The following is a 26,070-nucleotide window of genomic DNA, read 5'->3' on the forward strand; positions in this document are numbered from 1 at the left end:
AGCCCATTCCCTCCGTTGCAACAGTGATAACAATACTCGAATGATAACATTATGATAAGACACGTTGACTGTATTAATAACAGCATTGGGGGGGGGGGATGCGATCGAATCGTGATTTGAGGTTGATTTTTCGGTGACAGAATCTTACGTCCAATCACTGGAATATTCCTCTTCGGCTGAGACGTCACAGAAAACCGTCACGCTGTAATATGTGGTTGACCCATGAGACGGAATGGACACGATACAAAATGCTCATCACGTCTTTCAGAAAAGCTTTGTTTTCATCTTTCAGCGGTATTTTCTTCAACAACAAAAAAACATATATGGCAAAAGAGTTACGTCAGCACTCTCCTTAAAATAAGCATTTGATTTTAAAAAAATAAATAAAAAGAAACCAAGAAAGAGAAGAGAAGAATTTACGTCGTAAGAAAGGAAATTATATATCAGCGAAACCGAAACTATATGACCCTCTTAAGACGACTCTCGCGTATTAGTTTGATTGCATTGCTGAAATGAATCAAGATTATCCCTTTTCTTTCCGTATTATGAAAAAAAAGGAGGGTAATAATAGTAGACAGGATCTGTCGCATTGTAAAATAATTAAAAAAGACTAATGATGCAATAGCGTATCTTGAGATGCCTTTAAGGGAAATAATTCCATTTTCTAATTCGTTGTCTCGGTACTAATTGCCGAAAGAAATGAATGAAATCAGTCATGTGTTGCTAATAAGATGGTTACCAAGAGAATTTCTAGGCAATTAATGATGCCGTGTGATTTTTGTTACATGTGTATGGATGGATTCCAAATCTCTTCGGTTTTTTATCCTGTTTTATTGATGTATTAATTATTTTATGACTGTATTTTTTGGATTTATTTTTCTTTTTCAGACTTTTTAAACAAATTAGTGCCTATTAAATGCTTTTCAGATGTATGGATTTATTACCGTTAATTACGTTTTAAATTTTTGTTCAAATTAAAACATTGTTTTATTTTTCTAGAATTTTTTCTTCTCAAATGGATTAGATGTCACTGATATTAGTTACGATATGTATTGTATCAAGTTTCATTTCGTGCATTTTCAAAAGCCCAACTAGTATTTAAATTGATTGTGTACTGTCACAGTGTTACTAATACACTACGTTATTTACTTGATTTAACTATTGTATACCAGGAAAATCATCCCATTTAAAAAGTGTCATGACAAGTTTGATACTCTGTTTTAAAAAATAAATAGTTGGTCTCGATCAAAAACAGATGGATACCGATTTATGCATTGCATTAATTGCTTTCTTGCATATTGCTCGGATTTTTTGGATTTTTTGAATCTACTTAAACCCTTACTAAATGTTATTCAAATATATGATATCATCACTTTGTTGTAGGTTTCACATATTTTCTCGAATTCATGAAGAATTTATTTTTTATAAGTGTTTGGAAAATATTTATCACATGTCAAGTCTCTTTGGGTATTTTTTATCCTATGTGGAAGTAACCATAACTATATTATAGATATTTTCCATAGCTATATAGATATTTTATAATGATATCACTCGTATTGCATTCGCACATGAACGATTTCAAATTTATTCAATTAATTCTATAGATAAAAATTGTGTTAGTTGAATAGTGCGATTATGAAAAAAACTCAGCGTTTCTCTTGAAAATAATTATTTCTCATCGATTAAAATAACATGAATGTAGAATTTTAAAATTTCCATTTGCTAATTGTATAGCATTGCTATGTACACATTTTAATATATGAAAATATGAATATACAGTTTTGCCTTATCATTCCATCCATAACTGATGCCTGCAGAAGGGATGAAATATATATATATATATATATTATAGTTGCTACTCAATTAAATTAAATGATTTAAATATTTAAATAGTTGAATATTGAAGCTGAATTCATATATCATACTTTAAAATGAGTCAATTATTCATAATTTTTACAATTTTCAAAATATATTTAATATTGACAAAAGCTTACTTACTTGAATCGATAATAGAAACGGGAAATTAAAAGAAGAAAATTGAGTACAAAACTATATATAAATTCAATGATTTATAATTCATGAAGATTTCATTTATTTAAATGTATGAAATGACAATAACAACGCAGTCACGTATTAGAAAAACGCTGTTTATTACAAGAACACTGGAAGAAAAAAAACTTCATAAAATATTTTATGCAATAAAAAAACAACCTTTTCCGAGAAATTTTCATTTAAAAGTTATGGGTTGAATTTTTTTTTTTCGGTGTGATACACATGAATGTAATAAGTACATATTGAAGCCTTTTCATCTCCAACCATTAGTTTACTGATCTTTTTTTCATACCTTAACTTACTTTATCATAGTTTTGAAGGGAATTATAAATTCTCATGTATTTTCCGAGCACTCTCCTTGAAACAGCCGAATATACAGCACTGCATAGAAACGTACCCTTGACGCAAACTACTGGGGATCCATTGCTCTAGCACCATCCTCCTAATCAGAAAAAAGATTTATAAATAACGTTAAAACGTTAACTGAGATTCATATATGCATACATACATACACACACTTATATATATATATATATATATTTGTGTGTGTATACAAATATATTGCGGTTGTATAATTAAAATTAAAATATAAAAATCAAACAAATTTTTACACGGACATCTTGTCCTAAATATTCCAATTAAAGCGTCATTGCCTTCTCTTTCCTGAGCTCAGCAAAAAACGTTTCATGTTTCTGAGTGCAATATTCGAAGAGATATTTTAATTTAAAAATTGGAGAAAAGGCAAGGAAGAACAGCATAAACTGACGAACAATCTCATTTTCTACACTCAAAAACTCGGCATAACACATAAATTGTTACAAAAGTAGTACATAATAAATTAATCTTTATGGTGATTTCCGTCACAAAAAACTACAACATTTCGCACATTGAGTACTCTCTCTGACCTGTTGAGATGTAAACCGAGCGAAAAGCGAACTGGTATTGAGATGTGGTGGTTTTATTCAAAGCAAATCCTAATAAATTTTAATCATACACTGTTTATGTCACTTTTTATGTGTTGAATTTCAGTAATGAATCTCCATCCGTGAGTGAAGTTCTTAACTTGTTTTTTTTCTGTTGAGGGGAAAAACACACAAACACAAAACAAACCTTACCTTTATATTTAACATATGAAAATGCTACACTTAATAATTCTGTTATTTTAAGCTATATCTTTCCTGCTTTTACCTACGCTTCCGAATTTTGTGACCCCCTACACTGCTGGAAATATTGAGAAGCTGGAATCAATACAAAATATATCCGCTTGTTTCACAAACTGCAGTTGGTCTTCCTTTTTGTCTATTTGCGAACTAAAACGCGAACTTAATCGTCTTCCTCTAAGTACTCACTGCCTTTTCTCTCGATTAACCTTTATTTTTAATACTCTCCATGGACATCTTAATTTCGATATTTCGATATTATCCCCAAGCCAACATATATCTCCAGCAGACTTGACTATCCACATAGGATAAACCCTATATATCTCTGCTTCCATCCACTGCTTTAAATTTAGTTTCTTTCCACATACCACAGCTAACTGGGACTTACTTCCTTCCGCTGTCGTTAATTCGCCCACGCCCATCATATTTTCGAATAATGTAAAACATTATTATTGTCACTATCAATCGCATTCTTATGTATAATTCTCGGCCAACATCATTGCATAAAAAAATTGGTTGCATTGTTATTAACTTTTGAAATGTGTCCAGGACATTTCGCCCACGCTGTATTACACCGAATGGTAAGAATATAACGCCGTGTTGAAATCTAGGACTTTATCTAACCATTAAAATGGGCGTTGAAAGCCAGCAGTAACTTAATTAAAAACCTATAAGTTAATACAATATTGAATATCTATTTCTTGTTAGAAAAGTGATTAATATTCCGTATTGATTAATTCATCATAAGATAATCTTACAAAATACAAAAACACAGATTTAATTATCAACTAAAAAATATACTCTTATGAAGATATAATAAAAGTGTAAGTGTACACGTAATCACAATTAGATAATTTTTTACATAATTTCATCAATCAGTAATTTATTATTCCACATATATTGCAACAACTAATAATTGCACTACAATTTTAATTGAAATAACAATAGATAACTTTTATAAGAATAATAATGAGCATATCAATAATTAATCCATTTATGATTTCTTTCTTTAGACAAAAATACAGTCGACGCTCGTTTTTACGAACCCGTACGGACTAATTAGTTCGTAAAATCGAGAGTTCGTAAATGGGAGAGACGATGAAAAAAATGCAGGAAATAAAAAAGGAGTTATTTTCGCCTTTATTCATAATTTTCAAAAATAAAACACACAATTTTTTGTTTGTTTCATCGTAATATTTTGGCAAATGTGAAATTCCGTGGAATTCATGTAGGATAAAATTTTGCACGAATTCCGCTTCTATGGAATATTTTTGGGATAGTGGAAGGCCGCTGGAATCACTTGCAGCAGAAATGATCTTTGATTAGAGAACTCGACGTAATTTTTTGGAATCCTGTATTTTTTTTTTAAATTTATTTCTTGGAAGAGAGTTCTCTCTCGCACTTTAATGTCTTTCAAAAAAAATTTTTTTTCATCCAAAGTCAAGCACAATATTTTCCGTTCTGTTATGCATAGCGATTTGCGAAGAGGAAAGTAGGTAGACTAATAGCAGTTGGTCGAAGTAGAGTTGGATCGACTCAGAAATGACCTTATCTACAAGCTAAAAAGCAGCGTTTCTCTAACTTTTTTGACTCGCAGAGACATTTTTAATCTATTATTTCTATAGAAAAGTACCTGAGGATAATTTTGTCTAATTTATTCATCAAATTTACTGATTTGTTTTACTTTCTTGGAGCTCCATGGAAGCCCTCGGAAGAACACACGGAGCTGTTACAGCTCCGGCTATGGCTAAGAACTCTTGAGCTAATGTATTAGACGATTTCTCAAACCACCATTTCCCTAATCATAATGCACTAAGGATGAATCACGTTGCCAACGCATTTTCACTTCATGGTCACCCCGGTAAACAATCGAATTATCCTTCCTGGAATGTGTTCACATAGCACCTGCATGTTGGCCATGGCAAATCGAGGTGAACTCTACCCCTGTTCTCTTCCTCTTTTTTTTTATCCTAAGACACACACAACGAATTCAGACGCGCTGGAAAATAACCGGCAATAAAATAACAGAAGAAAACCGAAGTTCGTAAAATAGGGAGTAACTACAAATTAGAGTTCCTAAAATAGCGAAGATTTCAACATTAACTCTATGGCATGCTGTTCGGGACAGAAGTTCGTAAAAAAGAGCGTGTTCGTAAAGTGGAGTTACGTAAAAACGAGCGTCGACTGTACATCGAATTTTACACATTATCATGTAGATATTACGCTTGCATAATATAAAAGTTTCCTCTAACAATGAGCAACAACAACATAGATAAATCTATACAGGGGTGATGGAAGAAAACATCAATTACCAGCCACTTTAATTTGCAACGAGATAAATCAAACGATTCATAAATTGAGTCTTTGAGAAATACCACGCCATTAAGAACCAAAAAATTCGGGTGCGACCCGAAGTGAGAAAGAGAGTGGGAGGATGTGCCCTCGCTGAGATACGGTGGAAGTGAATAATGAAGACATCAGTCAGTTCACACACACTCGTTGTTATTGCACAAACCTCCAGCTCCGAAAGCGAAGGATGAAATATCGCCGAAATTATTAAATCTATTTGCACCACGTAATTTTCCTCTCGCTTTGCCCATTTCCTGGCGTTTTAATGAGGTGAGCCATTAAAATTCCGTGTTTCCCCTCCTTGGAACCCCCCAATCCTCCCAACAAATCCCTTCAACAGTAAAATTGCTCTCCGCGTGTGTGTGTTTGCTGTACGTCTGTGCTATGTAATCGTATCAATAACTGCTACCCCTCAATAGAAATTAGGTAACGGGTGGAGAAGAATTGTGAATACGATTTCGAGAAATCTGTGAAACTGTAAAAGGCGTTTTATAGCGTATGTGCAATTTACTCGAGGAGATCTGTCTCTCGCTTTCTCTGTAAGAGTTGAAGCAGCTGCCATATTTGAATTCAAGTAGTTTGTTTCGACGACGATTATTATACAGACGAAAATTATTTATACTGCTACTATCCCATCTCATTATACGATGGAAAGATTTCCTTTCTCCTAACCGCCCGGTTTTGAATTCAGCGTATCATTGAACAATGTTGACATTTCATGAGTAGCTAACGAAACGGTTCTTTCCCAATGAAAAAAAAAAAAAATCTAAAATCATATAAATTCCAATCAAATATTTTGAGGATTTCGGTGTTGTATAAAGATTGGAAGTGAATACAAAGTTCTTGTAGACAAAAAAAGGATGCATCGCAGTAAAGATTGTTCGACAGATTTAGTATTATCAGTGAGGGGGGGTGTTTTTTTTTTCAGAGAAATTATTTCGAAAATATAGGTACAGTGAAATCTCGCTACAACGATGCTCGATATAACGATAAATCCCTCTAGAAGAGTTTTTTTTTTTCGAATCTTTCTTGGAACTGTCTATAGCCAAATGCCAAACTCCTCTCGATACAACGATATATTTTACTACGATAAATCAGGCTATAACGATATTTTGTGGGATTTCGAAACCTGCAACGCAGCGATATTGTTTGTTTCACTCAAACCGGTCATGAACAAGCACTTTACAGCAAGAGTCAGCGTTTGATATAAAGAATTGACTAGATACCCCTGTTTAGTCACATTGATATTATTCATCGGTACTTAAAAAGTGACTAAATAGATTTAATAATATCTGTTCTTAATACTCCAATCGTGGCGCTGGATCTGAGCGACCCACGCTCACATTTTGTAATGACTGACCGTTACACGAGTTCAAGGGTAGTGGATTATTACCGTCCCTTCTCCTGTCATCCTAGTAGGAGGAGCGCGACCTGATACTGCATCAGTCACCACCACCATGTGGTGCGTATTGTGCCGTTAGAAGGCTGGTGGATCTATGAGTTCCACTTGCCCCCAAATAAGTAAATATTCTCAATTTTTCGATTTTTTAAGTTTAATTTCTATTCTTTTTTTAATCTCATGTTATGAGTTATAAGGATATTGTTGATATCAAGCGCAATCAAGTGAAAGTCATCCAAGTGATCAAAGTAATTTTTCAAGATTTTGTTCAATATATATATATATTTTTCATGTTTAAGCTGATATTTCGAAAAGGAGAGTTTTATATTAATACAACTGCCTTGTGCCATCACTTTTCCCTCCAAATAATATGATATGTAATGGTGGTTATATGATCGACTCTCGGACCATCAGATCCGATGACACCATCTCAGGATACGATACTTTTTTAAGAAATAGATCGGGTAGGAAAGGAGTGGAGTCTCTTGATATACGTGAAATCATGTTTGCAGGCTCGAGAGTGTAATGTTCAGAGAAGTGATATTGAAACTACATGGATTCAGCTTGAAAACAAAAAATAAACGTCATAGAGTTTGTTATAACCCACTGAATCGGGATACAAACTACATGTTAAAGCTTCATAAAGAAATTTCGCACATGTGTAAGCATAAGATGATAGTAATATTATGAAATTTTAACTATATATATCAGAGTATATATCAACCAGGAGAGCCTAACGGCTTTGGTACTAATATGAGAGAGATGTTGTGACGTTGGTGCTGGATAAATTATTGTAACAGCAAGTATGACAAGCTACTAGGAACGCTAATATTTTGGTTTTGATTCTCTCCAGTTCCGAGGAACATGTTCAACATGTTTTGGTTGGAGACAGTTTTTTTCTAGTGATCCGCGGGTTATTAACTTTATCTGTGGCTTTTCCGCGGATAAACCGAACTATAAATGAATGGTTCCTTGTTTTCGAAGAACCTATTTCGACGGAAAGATTAGTGTTAATTTTCAGGTACCGGCTGGTATCAATGGATGTTGTAAGTCAGTGAGAAGAAGTCAGAACAAATCTCTCCTCTGGTTTGCATGATACCGTACCCTTTGTTTGCAAAAAGCGGGTTTGTTCATGGCACCTCCCTCTGGGTCAAGGACAACGTGAACGTGTTAATGAACTGATGGGGCCGGTTGCGCACATTTACAGAAGTAGTGTTGCTGAGAATATTGTTCCAAGTGATTAAAAGCTTACTAATGTGGTTTCGGTATTCAAGTAGGGTAGTAGAGAAAGAGCGTCGGATTATCATCCAGTAAGTGTGACGAACTCCCTCTCAAAAATAATTTTGAAAATATTATTATCAAAAGGTAATTGGTGAGCTGGATACACGAGAAAAACATATTGTCGGAACACCCGCAGGGTTCAGGAAGAGAAGCCATGTGTGGACAACCTCCTTCGCTTCTATGTTAACGTGGCTAAGCCTTTGGAAAAAGGCTAAAACGTTTATGCCATTTATCTTGATTTCCAGAAAGCATTCGATTAGGTCCAACATGGTGAACTCTTGAAGCATTTACACGAGATTGGGAGCAACTTGCTGAGTTGGATAGAATCGTGGTTGAGAGATAGGTCACAACGGGTTATGTTGAATGGAGAAATTTCCGATTAGACAGGCGTCAAAAATGGGGACTCTCAAATGAGTGTCTACTTTTTATCGATGTTTTAACTTTTTATCTATAAACTCGGGCAGTGTACTGATGAGATTGTTAGCAAATTCGCAGATAACATGAAGCTAATTGGGGTAGTCGAAAATACAAGCAATAAGGAGAGGAGATGCTGCAGGTACATTTAATATGACTACAGTATGGGCTAATGAATGGAGCATGGGTTTAGTGTTGATAAGTGCAAGGTCGCTTATTTTGCTTCGAACAACCAACGTTTCACTTACGAGTTGAATGGTATTGTTATCCCGGATGCAAGTGTTATCAATTTGGCAAATATCATTGGCGAGCGGTTCAGGTTTTCTGTACGTTGTTCAGTGGTGGTAAAAAAAGGCGAATAGAATGCTCAGTTTCATTCTTGAGAAGGTCTCTTTGAATTTTCCTAAAGCCATTCATTCGTTTTTCCGAGGCTTAGCTCGTCCTGCAGTGGAGTATGCTGTTAGGTTATGGACACCGTACCTACAGAGGAACATAGACTTGGTTGGAGAGGTGCAGAGAAGAGTCGTGCGTGCTCTTGTTGGCCCACAAGGTTGAAGAAAAACTTGATTTCTTGAATATGTTTACATTGGAGGAACGCAGGTGTTCGGGGGGTATATTCGAAGTGTTTCGAATTTTCAACGGGATAAATAGGATGGATAATGAGTTATTAATACGCCGTCAATTAACTGCTACGACAAGGGAACACAAGTATCGATTGGTGAGGGACAACTCCGGGTTGTGGTGTTGCAGTTTTTCCTCTAATAGGGTTGTTGATAACTGGAATAGCTCACTTCCGAGGTCGTAAATTCTAACACTATTGATACGTTTAGAAAAAGTGCTGTAGAGATAGTGGAATATATCGAGAAGCTATCCATAAGACAACCGTAATTTGTTTGTTGTGGGCAGTGCATTATATATTATTAATTACTATTCAATTTTTTCGTGATATATGGTTTTATATTGCGTATTTTAGTGATGTTTGAATCCATATTTTTATGGGCATTATTTTTCAGCCAACTCGTTGTGCAATTTTCCCGTTGTGGCTTTTGTATTTGTATTTGTCAAATAAAAATTAGTACAACAACATTCCATCGATAGGTGGCACTGGAACACGTATGTAGATGGATATTGAATATGCGCACACGTAACACACGTTTAATATGTAACACACTAGGCCTGCCCAATATGTGTCCCTTTATTTTGAACAATGTGTTGTAATCGCACAGGTCAGCATTTGGTGTCATTTGTGGAAATTCGGCAGATTGACTATTAAGCTGCGGATAAGGGGGTTTTGCCATTAGAGTATGTTGTTCGAAATAAAGGAGGACATAATGAGTCATTTTAGTACAATTCATTAAATATCGTATACGTGTGAGCTTATTCATTATTTATATGTGTGACCCAGGGTAAGCTCTTGACGGCTTTTTCATAATTTTGCTTTTATTTTTTAAATTTAATTAACGACATGTGCATTGAAATGTCTGCAGTACGTATTTTATCTCATTTAGGGCAGCAGTATGCACTCCATTATTTCTCGTCACCTAATTTGAATATATTTTCTAATTACAAGTATGTTTCTCTTCACCAATGGTTCGAATGATTAAAACGTGTATCAAGATAAGACTTTGTATATTACAATCGTAAATCGTAGCGCATATTTGATTGATCACGCACCAGCAGTATTGAAATCGCCTTTGAGACTGAAAACGGATAGAATTTTAAAAGAGCAGTGCTTGGGATTCATTTAAATCGCATCTCTCTGAATAAATCATAAGTACAGCTTTGCTCTACATAAAATTTTCGAGTCAAGCTACAGAAACAATACACACACAAATCAATGAATTGCAATTTTCTCTTATTCTCTTCCATTTTAGATTTCGCGACATTCATTTTCGAACACTGATTTCATTCAACAGCGTTGCCACTGCTGCTGCTGTTTGATTATTCTTGAAATAAATTGAAATTCGTCGAAAGCAAAAAAAAAGAATAAAATAATAAATTTTTTCTCCCCCTCCTCTCTCCTCTCTTCAATGCACGTAAAATTCGAGTGTTGCTCTCGTGAAATTGCTGAATTAAAGGGAAAGGAAACGTAGGACACAAAAGTTAAAATCACAGAGGAAACTTAATTACAGGAGTTGGGTAAAAGGGGGAGGTGGCATACGATTTTTCTATGGACATTCTATGTACTGTGAGTATATGTATGCATGCACGTGTGTGTGTGTGGGGGGGGGGAGAAGTTGGTGGTGTAGCTACATTTAAGGTGAGAAAGGCGAAAATTGAAGCTGCAGCAGAAGCAGAAATCATTTGTTTGAGCACAAAAGAGGCTTAATTAGAAGTCAGCCTCGCTTCGACGAACTCTGTTTACTGGAGGAATCTTAGAGAAAGGCTCTCTTTTCTTTCCGTATTTTCTTTTTCTTCATCTCAACATGTATTTACAGAATCTATTAACTCGTGCCTTGGATTTCTAGCGATGTAGCGAGTTAAAAACATTCGGTTACTTCTGGGAAATTATTAATTCATCATGTTGTTATTATCTGTGATCAAGGCTGAATATACGTAGTAATATCGTGTTGATAGCGGTTCATTTGAACATGTTAACATATTTGAAAATGTTGCTGTATTAGCCGTACAAAAATTATGCTACAGTCTGTATTATGCGAGTTAACTACACGTGCTGTATTCGTAATTAACATGATTATACGTCACAGTTTCTGTTTATGGTGTTGCGATCTTTCTTTTCTTTCAAAGCGAGAACGACATTGGTATGATGACGATACAATATGGAACCTCTTCATTAGTAATTATTACCGTCTTTTCCTCCGTATAATCCGCTTGATTATCTGTAAAAAAAGTGGTTAAGCATTTAAAAAAATGCGGATTATCCACCAATCTGCAGAAAATGATGTTACCAGCCTGATGAATATTCTGATGAGTCTGAATTTGAAAATTTTTGATTGAATTGCAAATTTTGTTTCATGTGTAAATAATGCTTTGTTTCGTAAAAAAAAATCATTAATTATTGCACTAATGGATTGTTTATTGAAACACAAGGGAAGTTTTTAATTTTTTTTTTTTAATTCTGCGGATAATACGCCACCGCGGATTATAGACTTCGTTTTTTTTTCTTTATTCAAATTTCGCATGCGGGTTATGCGCCACCGCTGATTATACACAGGAAAATAAGGTAAAAACCAATAATCTACCATAGAGGGTTTTTTTTTTCGTAATCATGCTACATCATTCAGATTTAGACGTTGCCGCTGTGGTGGTCGAGTGGTCATAGTGACGGACTCGAGTCGCGAGGTCCCGGGTTCGAACCCCACCGTCACCACAGTGGTGGTCGGCTGAAGTTGGTTTTCTGTGGTTCCCTATTTCAAGGCTCGAATGCGAGCCGATCTCCCCTTCAAAAAGTCTCGCCACAGAGAGCACCAGACATACAAACAGTACAAATGTAATTCAATCATAACACATCACTCACTTCACTTCTGCAGTATGATGGCAGCACTGAAAAGTCAAACACAACACTACATACGCGTTCAGACCGTTAGGTACACACACAGTTACACTTCCGGCACAACTCACTAGGTAGTAAATTGCCCATGGCGATAGACCTGAGTTGTGCTTGGTTAAAAAAATTAAAAAAAAAGATTTAGACGTTATATTAAGAAAAATATTTTAAAAATAAACTTTCTTTCAAACCATCCACAAATCTGGTCTCTAGTCATAGACAATTCATTACGTATTTACCGGAAATACGTAATAAATACCGGAAGTGTTGTATATGTAGTGCCTAACAGTTTGAGTGTGTATCTCTATTGCCGTGTGCAATTTTTTTAGAGGTACCATCTATTTTTCAAACTATGAGCGAAAAGTAATGATTGAATATTTGACCCGCTATAGGTCTATTACAACTACGTAACCGTACATGCACTTTGTACACATTCCCTTACGGAATTTCTAACGAACTGGCACATGCCGGAATGTGCGTTCTGAGTGTATATGTGGCCCTCACGTTTTTATGTTGTCGATTTGCTGCCATTTGTTTTCCATTTTCTGAAGCAAAGATGAAAATTCTTGACTTTTCATGTTATGTCGTTTTGTAGGTCTGCTCTCTGCGGAGAGACTTTTTTCAAATGGGGGACAGGCTGGCATTCGCGCCTCGAACCTGGATAACAGCAGAAAATCAATTTCAGCCGACCACCACTACGTTGTCAATTGGGTTCGAACCCAGATCCTCAGGACGAGATTCCACCACAAAGCCCACATGACCGCGCAGTGGCCCCGTTGTAGGTCTGACTTCCAGGGTCATTTAACAAGGGCTGCCTCATGAGGCACTGGGGTCGGTACCAGCTGATGTCACACGTGACGTAATATCTCTGCAGAACCAACACCATCTATAGCAGAAGGCCTTCGCGCGAAACTCGTGACGTCACTGAAAAAGGTCACCTCACCTATAGTCATTGGTTATAGAAGGTCGACGCATGCGCCATCTTCACCTTTTTTTGTAGTATATTCAATGGCTATAGGTGAGATGACCATCTTTAGTGGCGTCACGAGGTTCACTCTCAGGCTTTCTACTATAGATGGTGTTTACAGAACCGGATATTCCAACTTCGCTACCTCGTTATTTATGGTAGTTTGCACAATCGCAGTGCTGCCGCTTTTACTGAATTTTTTCTAAAATTATATTTCTGATTATTTCTCTTAGCATCTGTTTATTTATTTGCTTCCTTGGTTCAACCATTTAAACATTGAAAATGAGAAGTTTTACAATTGCTTATGCGGTAACTTCCATTAAGAATATTTTTCTCGCGGATCTATTTCAGTTGAATCTTGTACGTCAACTTTTGTTGGGTTGATTGAAAGCCAACTCCAGACAGATAGTTTCAATCATCTTCTGAACTTTCTAATACGTTCAATTACCGTTTTGTTTTCATTTGAATTAGGTGTAATTTTTAATTTGATCACTGAAGATGAGATAATTTGATTTAGTCAAGCACATTTTAAAAGCCTTGGACTTCGTTATTGCCAATACAACTTTAACGTAAAAAATGGGAAGCAAATATAAGTTTTTCACGATCTGAAACTGACTGGAGGAGCTGCATGAGGAAATTCGATCGAATCTCATCCTTTCATCTATGAATAAGGGATCTTTTGATCAATAAATCGTTCATCTTGTAAAACTATATAAATGTGAAAAATATATGTGCGTATATATGTAAATATGTGCATGTTAACCCCTCACATACCTTGATCGGGGTTTGTGAATTTTTTATTATTTATTTATTTTTCCCCAATTTTGTTATCTCCCTCTTCACGCATTAGAAAAATGTTTTTGTATTAGATAGCTGTGTTTTGTCACTAATACGAATTAATGTTATCGTTTCTGATTGATGCATTGTAATATTGTAATGAGCTACGGCTCAAACAATAAATACAATTCAATTCAATTCAAATATAAGCGCAGTCAACTGCAGTCTACTCGATCGAGCCTCTTACATTTGGACACCCATATTTTGGAAGTCTCTGTATCTTTCCAAAAACTACTATAAGGGACATAAATTCCAAGTTTCTTGTTCTTCCACGTAGCATTTGCACAGCAACTTATATCTGTTTGTGAATGATTTATACAAGAATCTAAAAAAAAATTACTTCGTGCATACCAGTGACACTAAAAAAAATATAAAAAATTAGAGAACACTCACTTAAAACAGTAAAACAAGCAACAAAAAAAATAAAATAATATTCTTCAATACAGTACGTTTTGTAAACTGATGTCATTTGCGAGAGAAAAAAATTGCAGGAGCGTGAATTCACACAGAAGCTCTGAGACCACTACCACTGAGCCAGGGCGGCAAGTGCAACATGAAAAGTAGAAACAGCCCCTACTACAACAGCCGACCACCCGCGTATTACAACCTGTATATATATATATTTTATCAATGCTATTGGAATGTGTAAATTTGCCGAGTATGATACGTACAGGGTCAAAAATAATCATTGGATTTCAATGTAATATATTTCAAAAAGTATTACAGATAGCAAGATGGATAATACCTCATGAACAGCAGAGACATCTTAAGTTTTTTTTTCTTCTTTTTTTCAGTACTTATAAGTGCTCTATGTCCCCTCCTTTCGTTACGCGGCACATATATACACGGTAGTCCAATTCATCACCGATACAGCATGCCAGTAGACTATTGATGTGCGTAAAAGCGGTGGTAATTCAGTTCTTGAGCTCATTGAAATGTATTTACAAAACAATAGCATTATTTGCACACAAAACAGCATTTGCATTTCAATCAAAAACCTTCAAATTCAGACTCATCAGAATCGGAATAAAATATATTAGCGCAACAATTCTTTGTCTAATATGAAAGAGTTGGTGCAATAATCATCAAGAGGATTTTCAGAGTCAGAATCACTGGCGTCCAAAGTTTTGTCCACATTTTGTGAATGAACTCTATAGTTTTATATAGTCAGCTCATTCCAGCTATCCCTATCCCACTGGCATACTTCAGTATAGGAAGCTCGGCGTGAATTTCTGTCTTTTGTTTAGCAATGAATTCCTTCAGTCTCTCGCCCACTTTTCCCAATAGGTTGTTACTTTGCTTTCAAACGACCTGTTTATTCCTGAATCTAAATGCTGCAACTTCTTAGTCAAACCACTAGGTATTATTAAAAGACAAGCACTACAGTTTCTTTCTGGCGTCTTTTGCGTTTACTTGAATATGATCTTTCCTTGGATCCATAACTAGGAGAGCTCGAAGCTTAACAATGCTGCCTTTTCTTTCACGCACGCCATACACTATCTACCCACGACATCATGGTTTCCTGATTCATTATGATTCACCATTTCGTATGGCACAGAATTTCTAATCCTTTAGGAATATTTTGTTTCTGTAATGGAGTAAACAGCATGAAAACATCTAGGAATCTAAATTCACGATCTTACAAGACGACGGTAACCTCACGCGTAATGAGGATTTTCATCTAACGAAACGTTTACACGCACACACAAATGTAATGTATTATGTATTTTGTTGAAACACATAATACAATAAATTATATCTTTTTAAAATACATATTATATTACTATTTTTGAAGTACATCGAAAGCTATAATCTTCGAAATATTGTTTTGTCAGATTGGCTCTAGTTTTTGTGGTAAAGTGAAAACTAAATTTCATAAGCAGAATAATAGCGTACAAAGCATACAAATCACACATTCTTGAGGGTATTTATTATCTTAAAAAGCCAGAGCCGATTCAGCAAATCTAATGCCAGATTTGCAATCAGCGACTCGAAATCACCCTGAAATCAACGAAATATCTTTGCCAATGATTTACTGTCATTATTTATAACACACAGTTTCAATGTGATTTATATGTTGCTTATAGTGTTACCACTGAAATTTAACTTTCACTTTATCTCATAAACAAGAGCAAACCTGACAAAATCAATGCAGATTCGTAATCAGGTATCAAAAATCATCCTAAAATCGCTGAAATACCTTTGGAAACAAAATCCGTGTTGAACAGTGTAATTAGGCCTGTAGCCTGAAATTTCATTAGGAGGGGGGACCACTTTCATTACGGGGGAGGGGAGAACCAAAGTGATAGAATAATAAATTTTGCCATTTTCTAAAATTTCGTGGGGGGGGGGGTGTCAAACCCCCTTCCTCCCCCGCCTTGCTACGGCCTTGAGCGTAATTATCATTTGTTTACATACAGAGTGTCCTGTGAGTGCTGATGCATCTATCTCATAAACGATTCGTCGTAGAGGTATTATTCCAATTTTAAAATAATTTCAAAATGCGTTAAAAAATTACCCTATACTAATTTTAGGAGTGGAAATACAGTGTGTCACAAAATTAAAAAAAATTGAATTTGTGTACGGTCCTCCTGTTCTCTAACTTTCAATTAGAGAATTGTTTCCTTGTTTTTTCGGAGCCCCATCAAAAAAAATTCATAGTTTTTAACTGTATCCACTGAGATATTTGAATTCAAAAATCGAAGTTTGGAAATAACAGCAAATAAACTAACGAACAACGCTTGTTTTTCTCGTTTATGCCGTTCTTTCCCAACTACTCTCTGATTTTTTTTTTTTTTTTTTTGAATTCCAACATCTTAGCAAATATTGCAGTTAAAAGCATGGAATTTTTTTCTTGTCCCCGCAGACAGATAGGGCAACAACTTTCTAATTGGAAGTTAGAAAACGGGGACACTGCAAAGACATTTAGACTTCGCGACACACTTTATCTCACAAATTTGTTCACAGTTTTTCAACACATTTTCAGCATATTTCGAATTGGGAATCATACCTCTACGACGAACGGTTGATGAGATAGTCGCCGCATCAACACTTACAGGACAACCTGTATAATCACAAAATTATTTATTATTACAAAATTAAATTATTTTACACTTGGACGCGTGAATTTTTTTTTTGTTTTTGTTGGCATCTGAAGAAACAGGGCAACAACTTTCTAACTACATTCTTGGGCATACGGGGGCCTGTATTTTTTTATTTTAACAACTATACAACCCCTTGAATCATTAATGATATTCCTGAGTACCCACGTTATTTGGAAACTTTTTTCTAATTGGAAGTCTACCTCTAGGATCAACGGTTCGCCAGTAAAATGGCATATCCCCGTTTGCTATACACCCTGTATGTACACAAAACCAAAACTAAAAAAACAAGAATGTTCCATACATTTTATATATATAAAAATAAAAATCTTATTTTTACCCTAATTAGTTGACTCAAAAACTTAGTTACCGGACGATAAAAATTCTTAAAAGGAGTAGAAAAGCATAAAAACATCTAGGAGTCTAAATTCATGATCTTAAAGACGACGGAAATCTCTTGCGGAAAGAGGATTTTCATCTAACGAAACCTTTACCCTTCACACAACACACACGCTGTCCTTTCAAGTTCAAGCCAAAAGCCGTGCGCCAAACAATTAAGACTTAAAGAAAGAACAAAAGTTTCCAAAGTCAGTGCTAATTGCTAGAAGCACTGAAGCGAATTAATTCAGCTTTTAACGAAGCCTTTTATTCCACAGCAAATGAAGCTTAGCTTTCTCTCTCTCTCTCTCTCTCTCTTTGGCATCTGAGACAGCCAATCAGCTTCCCTTTCTAACATTAACCAAATGCTACTAGCTATCCTTCGGACCAGACATTGATGCTGCTTGTTTTGAAGTTGTCTTGAGGATATTTCTGAATAGATTTGTAGGTCTTGACGACATTACTGGTACGTGATATTTCAAAACTTCTACTGTGAAAAGGTTGCAACCATTCATTTTTCATGTTGTAGTAAAAGATCAAAACCGGATTTATACATCAATTTTGCTGTTTGATTTTTATTTTCGGCTATTGAAGACCAGAATCATTTCATCATGCTAAAACTGTGATTTTATTAATTAGGAAATTTTTCCACAAATCTATTATATTATAACAAAATTAATTATTGGTGCAAAAAAAAAAAATATTGTCCTCTACGAAAATTATAAAATTCAGGCAAAGGTATCTTGCGATGTTAAAAAATTTAATCTCATTCCAAGAAATATACATTCTTAAAAATTTGAAATGATTCCCATGTTTGAGGAAACTTTGGATTTAATGTCCATGTTTGAGGAAACTTTGGATTTAATATCCATGTTAAAGGAAACCTTTGTTGCAGTATTCATGTTAAAGGAAACCTTTGTTGCAGTATTCATGTTAAAGGAAACCTTTGATGCAATATTCATGTTTCAAGTAATCCTGGAAATTATATGCATGTTCTTGGGAGCCTCACAAGCAATCCTGATGTTTAGAGGTGAATTCAAAATATTCACCTTTTGAGATTTGCAAGAATATTTTATGTATAGTATTCAAAAAAGAGGATATGCCTTAACTGTCGTTGTGAAAGTTCTGTGAGTAACAGGCGTCATGGTACCATTTTGACCTCAGCAAGTATTAATGCATTTTAAAAATCAACAAAATTTTTTTTTTCATAAAAGTAATGGGTTTCTTACATGCCTCTCTCTGCATTCATCCTCCAATTAGTTTTGTAAATAATTTTTCAAATTTCTGTAATTATTATCCCAAAAATTTTCTTATATTAAGACACATTCGAAAGGAATGTAGAAATACGTGACTTTTTAAAAACAAATAAATTATATGTTAATTTATTTTGAAAGCAACTTCCATGATCAAAAATGAATAGATGTGATTAAAATATACTCAGAAAATAAAATTTACAAATTAAAACAATATTTACTATATTTTCACAAATAGCAAAATTAGTTTTATTCGAAGTCGGAAACATAGTATTTGCAGTGATCACACAAATCTTACGTATAATTCACAAACAACGCTATCCTCATGCTCACCTCGGATATTCGATGTTTCATGATTAATTTGAAACCATTATCGAGAAAACTGGCGCTCTTCTGATAGGCATTTCGAACTGAACACTCCGGCCGTCAGACAAAAAAAAGCCTTTTTCAAGTGGTGTGGTGGCGTCAGTTTGACCCCACGGAAACTTTGATCGATAAATAGAGGGAAGAAAAAGGAGAGTATATATAATTCATATAACATCGACATAAATTTTTCAAATACGTATAAACAAATAGCTCGAAAGGTACTGAAAATAGGATGGTTCAGATGCTTTCCATTCTCATGGGGTGACGAGATGAAGAATGCTCGGGGTCAAAATGACCCCACCCCGCCAGTTAAGGGATATGCAACGCAAAGTTTTATTGCAGCCCTTGAACGTTGATCATTTTTGTCGCGCCACGGTCATTTTCTGCACACGAGGGCTAATTAGATCGGAACCTACAATTTATTGCCGATTCCGAACGGCAGGCTTGTTTTTTATACTCGTCGAGGGGTTGGTGCACTAACCCCTCGATGGGGGACTCCCTGCGGTAGCAATTTTTTCTTTGGTCATGTCACCGTTTCTGTTGTACCCCGGTGTCAGGAAAGTTTTCTGACAAGGACGAACCGGGTAACGAACTCGCGACACCTCTGCACAATCTTTGGTACTTTAGGCGAGTAGCTTATCGATCTGGGCTACTGCGACCCCCTTGAACGTTCTAAGAGAGCATGAAAAGTCACACAGGCATACATGTTCAAAGAATCCTAAATACTCATCTTTTAGAGCAGTAGTGTGCAAACTGTGAGTCGTGACCCACCGGAGGTCGCGTCAGTGAACTGGGTAGGGGAAGGGGGCGCGAGAGATTCTCCAAAATAAAAACTTCCAAATTAGAAATTATTTTTTATTTGAAAATATGTCAGAACTAAAGAATGTCTTTATTCAGCTGAGATAATTACCATGTATCATATAATGTGATTTTATAAAATTCTACTTGTACAATAATCAATATATCGTCTCCGTCATGCTAGAATCACGAATACGTAACGTCCTTGCAAAAAAAGAGTACGTTGGAGAATCACTCGATTTTCAAAATTAAAACACGGAATAGAATAAGTAAGTAATATGTGAATATACGGGGGATGTGTCTCCGCTTTATGAAAATTTGTTTTTAATTGTCGATTTCAAGTGTAGAATCATTTTGAAATCGGATGATTCTTTCTTAATCACCCTGTATACGAAATTCGAGGACCATACACCCCGCCACATTTCCATCTTGCATAAGGGACACCAAGTACGTCAAAAAACAAAGTAAAAATTTATATCAGATTAAAAAAAAGTTAATACTTTTGGAAATGAATATCGCCTAATTAAAATCGGAACAAGCGCTACAAAAAATCTGTGTGTCTGAATCTGAATGTCATGGAAAGCCGAGGCATATGGCCATCCTATGGAGGGGGTCGTGGATAATTTTTTTTGGTGAAAAGGGGTGGGGGTCGCGCTTCAAAAAGTTTGCGTACCACTGTTTTAGAGGATCCTGTAAATAAAACACATGCTTTGGAAAATCTTTGAAATGATACCGATGTTGTAACCTTTAGTATAATATAAAGTAAAAGTCTGTTGCATCGAATACGACTTATATTTCTAGTCTCGATATAACGAGTAATTTGAGATGATTATCACTTGCAAATTATTTGTTAAAAGTGACTCGTTAATCTCTCTCTCTCTCTCTAAAACTCATTCACATATTGATTGTCAAAGAGGCTAATGTTACAAAAACCCATTTATAACGAGAATATCCGTGATAACGACATTTTTTCCCATTGATTGTGAGCCGTCGATTCAATGGACTTGCACTGCATGCATATGTCCCTCTGTAATAAATATTATAACTACCTGCACTGCTATTTACTATTATTTATTATGAATGTCTCGTGCTGCCTAGTGAAGCACTTTTCTAGAACAGTGCTCTTCAGCCTTTATCCACCTGCGGAATACTTTGCGAATTGGTAAAAAATTCGGGGGGGGGGGGGGAATGACTTGCGTACCACTAAAAAAGAAATATATATATATATAAGAATTTTCAATAAATTAAATTGATGATTGGATAAATTTGAGGACTGCAAAAAAAGAAATCGCAAAAAAATATTTTGCAGACCTGCTGACGGCACAAACCAGGGACAAAAGTAATTTAGAGACAGTAGTTCATCTTTGAGATCTGAAACTATGTAGTGGCAACTTGAATTTGACAATTGGTTTTTTTTTGTGGATCGGAACCAGACCTCGAACCAACGGTTGAAGAACCCTTCTCTAGAATATTTTATCTGCTTGATTCAGCTGACTATCCCCAAACCATGTCAGTCCTACCACACACCATCTCCTGCTTAAGGATATTTTGCCTCAACGCCCCTCTACAATCAAGCAATCATTTTTTCAATATATATATATATATATATGTCTTTTTTAGCGTATTTTATAAAGCCGGGAAGGGCAGTCGCCCCCAACCCCTGCCAACCTGGTAATTACTAGATACCAGAGATTAATCTCTACTTTATAATTAATCAATTCACAGAAGTTTGAACCTATCTGTCTACGAACTCCCATCATCGAAACTCAATCTAATAGACCCTTTTTGGTAGACTTCCATAGGACAGATAGCTGAAGATGGCATCACTCTAGAATATGTATACTGCTTTAATAATAATATAATAACACCGGTGTTTTCACAGCTTGTCTCATCAACACATAATAATACGTCCTCTGTTATTATTTCACACATAGGGGAGAATTACAGTAATTAGATTGAGATCATGAATAAATAAGCAATAATACGAGTGAAATCCAAGATTTCGTAGGCGATACTCGATGTTAATTTCGTTTCCACCAATCTTAATTCATACTTTCATCGCCACAGCGTTGAAGTTTCTTGTATGGAATGAATGAACCGGGAAGAGAGAAAGAACGAGAGACCAAGAAATGTAGAATATATACTAATAATATATACGTCCTTCGAGTGCCATTCCTCCTCGATCCTCTTTTTGTTTTTCCATTTGGTTCCAGATCTGTTTTGGCTAGCGAAATTCTCGCTATCCCTATGTATATTTAATCATGAATAATTGTTACTTGTCAGACAATGTCAGCGCCAGGAATAATGATGATAATAATAGAAACTTCCCTCTCTCCCATTCTCTTGGTTTCAGAAGCATATTTCATAAGGTATTTTCGCGGATTTTCACCCCTCGTATACGCATAAAGCAGCTCGGCTTTTATTCTATTCCCATTGCTGGTGTGGAAACTTTCTTGAAAGTTGTCCTCCTAGAGAAAGGGGGGGGGGACTGTAATAAACTACATTTCCAACAATTAGCGGAAGAGGCGACCAGAAATGTTCGGTTTCAATGTTGTTCGTTACCAACCGCACAAGTTTTAAGAGAAATATGTGATTCGGATATGCGTGACATACGTGTTCTTCTCTCTCTCTCTCTTTGACACCGTCTAACTCTCTTTCCTCCAGCTTCCCTGAGCATGTGTACCCTTCAATACAGGCAGTTGATGGCAGAAGAATACGTCGCCTGAGTGAGAAATTTCAGAGTTTTCAAGGAATCACTATAGAATCATTAAATTTCCTCTGGAATACCATGAATTGAGTTGAGCACTAAGCAGAATTCAAATAAGCAGACAGTTTCTAATATTGCTAACAGCATTGAAAAACAAACACTCTCCTTAAAAGTTCCATGAAAATCATAAACGTTGAAAACGAAACTATTAATTATAACTTAAACTGTTTTGGCATGCATTCATATATGTACTAAAAATTTTAGTATTTCTGAATGATTTTTTTTTCGAAAAATTTGCGTAAACGTGTTTAATTTTCAACCATACGATGAAAAACGATGTAAAGTTTGCAACAGTGGAAGGCCGAGATAAATCCAGTGTGGGCTAAAATTCTGAGAATTTCGTCCCGGGTCCTTGATTGGAGGCCCTGCAATTTATCTGTTGGTAAAATAAATATAAGTGAACATTTTTCGAGGTCCTGCAGGGCTTCAATCTGGGGACCCTATTGAGAAGTTTTATGGGGGTACTTGATGAATCACATTTGTTTTATTTTTCTTTTAATATTGTACAATTCCCAAGTAAGCTGGTGCTTTGACATGCCACTTTTCATAGCACTCTGATGAAGCGGGACGAAATAAACAAGATATGCAAGATATGTTGTGAAGAGAAAAGGATGTGGGTTGGCTGCCACAGACGGCAGGAGTGCAGAGCCCCCCCCCCCCAGTGTGTGCATATATAATATATATTATACAATTAGAACAAAAATTGTAGGGTGGTCAATGCCATGTCGATTGAGTATTTTGATTATATCATCTTCATAACGGTAGTGATCATGCATGCAATTTAGAGCATTACCTGAAATTTATTAGACATTCGTCGAAGTGAATGTAGCGGCTGTACTCGAAATATATGTTCCATTGAAGCGGAATCGTACAGAATGTGTCAGTTGAGTATTCTGATATAAATGTGATGTGTTACCGTGATTTATATGTTAAAATATATTTGTAACGATGCCGTTTCAAGTGGAAATACGAGTGCTATGTGAAAGGAGGCGTTAAAAATCACTTTTCAACTACATTGCAGTTACACATCTTTCAAACCAGATTTCAGTAGAAGAACGTTTCAACCAGTTTCAGAGGAAACCCTTTCGAACATATTTCAGTACCAGAAGTTTGTGTACTTACCTCAATGCCGTGAGTCAACACTGCAGCAGTCAAAATACAATTCAACCATTTATAAAAGTAGTAATATAATTAGCTTCAACTTCATTTGCTTTCAAATGTTCGATCAGTCGGGTTATGGCAATGTCCCCACCTAAAAAACCACCATTGACTATAACACTTCGCCTGGAGCTACGTACCGGTATCTGATTATTGTAATTAATTAATTAAGCACAAGTGTGCATGAAATAATGGAGGTAAAAGGGGAGGGCGGCAGGTAGCACTAGTAGCACCAATCTATATAACAGCGTCAATAAACGTCATCGTTTGCTTAACACAGTAACAACATCTTAAAACTGGTTCAGGTTTTTCTCGCTCCCGAATGGGTGACAAGTGGGACATTTTTTTTATGTATATCGTTTCAATTAAAATACAAGTACAGATACAGGCAAAATGACCAATGAGGTGGCTGGGGAAAGTGACTGATTGACAAGTGAAGCGACGCCTGCTCCACAATCCTCAAAATTATTTCTGTTCATATTACTTGAACAAAACCTCATGGCATCCCATGTGCTTCTCAATGTTTTTACATGAATAATTCCATAAAATACGGGGTTTTTCAAACGACAATCGATTTTCGGTGACCCTGTATAACATTAATCTTAAATTCTCAAAATACTACTGCGGTTTGAAACTTGAAGCATTACTGAACGGGGATTAAAATGACTCGTTTTATTAATATCCGCGGGACTTTTTACTCGCGAGAATACAATCGAGAATGAGAAAGTGGTACGAAAACAAATTAGGGCACCCCCCGCTGAGAGATGAAAAATTAAAAGAAGAAAGAGACCATAGAATGTAGAATAAAGATGAGTCTCTGGATAAGGGCAATGAAAAGGGTGTGGCTATCGACGGAGCACACACACGTCTCTATTTGTTCCTTGCCATTTATCTCACGACCACCATAACAACCCCTCCTTTTCACAAGAATATGTATCTCGCCTCTTCTCTCTCTCTTCTTGTTCTAACCTAAAACCACGGCGTTTCCCTTCGTTGGAGCGCTAAAGCTTCCGTTGCACTCTGAAACACGAACCTCACTGATAAGGTCCATTTATAAGGTCTTATCTTACGACGTGGACGTCACACGACAAGACTTGAATACGGATAACTATAATAAAAAAGCATTCGCATACGTCGCGTAATGAAGTGACATTGCATGAGTGTAGTTGCATGATTATAGTCAATGTTCATGAAGGCGATTTCGAATTGGACATTTTATTAGGAAATAATTGAAGCCAAACACATATTAAAAATAGTAACACATTTTATTCGTTGCGTGTGATCATCACAAAATTGTTTTCGATCAAATACAAACACAAAATCTACAACAGCCAAATTGTCCAGCGAGATGGCTGAAACAAAGATGTCCATAAGAAATGTTGACGTCAAATATAACCATAAATAAATAATTAAATAAATCAATCAATAGATTAATTTTAAAATTGTTTTTATCGATGGATTTTAATTCATCTGTACTTTTTTATGATTGAAATGAATTTCTATAGTGAATTATGATCACAAAACGTACAAGAGTATTATTTTAATTTTTGGAATATTTTTAGATATAATATTGATAGCAAATATGTCAAAAAACCATATTTTGAGGGTTACTCTGAGGGGACAGTGTGCTAATTAACAACTCTTTTAAACAACAAATTGAATAACAAGCCCCCTACATGATAAGGTATCGTTATAAAGAGATTTATCGTTAACATTGAGTACTATTCTAGCGAGGTTTGACTGTTATTACTACTACTCAACCAAACCCCCAGGGCCGTCATTTCAACTTTTTCCGGTGGGGGGGGGGGGGGGGCAAAGAACATGTAGACTACTCAATGTATTTATAATTATATATATATATATATTTCTATGTGTGTATATATACCATTTTTAGTGTATTTTCAAAAGCAAACCCCCCCCCCCCAAATGACGGCATTTACGGCTCCAAATAACGCCATTTATGAGAGGGAGTGTTGATCGGAATTGCATCGTCTCCCGTAGAAATCATTGTAAAGAAATAATTACACCATGTGGCCAAATCAATATCAGCTATAGAGGAGAGATTTTTTCTATATTTATTAATAACTACCTATAATACCCGGCGCTGCCCGAGTTTTCTTCAATGAGGCTTTTTTGGATCACGTGATATCTCCCCCTCTTTTTCTTGAGGGACATACAAACCGTGTCCAAGTTAACCAATATGGTGACCTGCACGATTCATGAAATAAACAAATATAGATTTACACAGAAACGTAGAAATGAATATATATTTTTCTTTTTTT

The sequence above is a fragment of the Pholcus phalangioides genome, unplaced genomic scaffold, assembly GCF_987345545.1.
Source record: "Pholcus phalangioides strain wild (caught in Gottingen) unplaced genomic scaffold, Ppha-v1.0 ptg000008l_1, whole genome shotgun sequence".
Lineage (NCBI taxonomy): Eukaryota > Metazoa > Arthropoda > Arachnida > Araneae > Pholcidae > Pholcus > Pholcus phalangioides.